We start from the raw sequence: 730 nt of genomic DNA, 5'->3' as shown, positions 1-730 counted from the left end.
TCCATCCAATAGCTGACTGTGAGCATCCACTTCTGTGTTTGCTAGGCCCCGGCATAGTCTCACAAGAGACAGCTATATTTGGGTCCTTTCAGCAAAAAAAATATGGAACGCTTCACGAATTTTCGTGTCATCCTTGCGCAGGGGCCATGCTAATCTTCTCTGTATCGTTCCAATTTTAGTATATGTGCTGCCGAAGCGAGCACCACAATCGATCCTTAGGTTGGAGTCTCAGGAATGAATGAAATTAGCTTACACCACAGTGTAGGCAGGGGCTCAGACTGCTGTTTAATGGTCAGCACTTGGCATAACGGTTTTACTCTTTAAGAGTTACTCTCCTAGTAAGCTAACTACCTCCTAAAGGCTCCCTCCCAGTACCACCCCAAAGCAATCAGCTCTATTTCTATTCTATCTAATTGAAGCGGGATCTCAGTTTTCTGGGCTGACTTCCATCTTAACCGAAGGTAAAGGATGACCTTGAACTTCTACCTCCCAAGTGCACAGTGTTGGGCTTCCAAGCCCGTGTGACCACACCCAGTTTTATGCAGTTCGGGCGGAGTCCCCAACTCTAACTACTTCATCCTCAGCCCAGCAATGTGTGTTTTCTGCTTTTCTTGTCTTTCAAAAAACCAGAACACTTATTTCCTCCCCTCTCTGGGCCCCTTACCTCTCATTCAGTGAAGAGCCCCACTCCCCACGGCTGAATTTCTGAGGTTTATTCTGGGGTTATCAT

The 730-nt window shown here is 46.7% G+C and overlaps 1 non-coding gene across 1 annotated transcript; it reads right to left on the bottom strand.

Annotated features, from left to right (window-relative positions):
* Positions 1 to 96: 96 nt before the first annotated feature.
* LOC115031685 lies at positions 97 to 203 on the bottom strand. Its single transcript, XR_003837344.1, has one exon. It is a non-coding gene; the product is annotated as a U6 spliceosomal RNA (small nuclear RNA).
* Between the last annotated feature and the right edge of the window lie 527 nt (positions 204 to 730).

The sequence above is a fragment of the Mus caroli genome, chromosome 7, assembly GCF_900094665.2.
Source record: "Mus caroli chromosome 7, CAROLI_EIJ_v1.1, whole genome shotgun sequence".
Lineage (NCBI taxonomy): Eukaryota > Metazoa > Chordata > Mammalia > Rodentia > Muridae > Mus > Mus caroli.
This window is presented reverse-complemented; position numbering and strand designations above follow the sequence as displayed.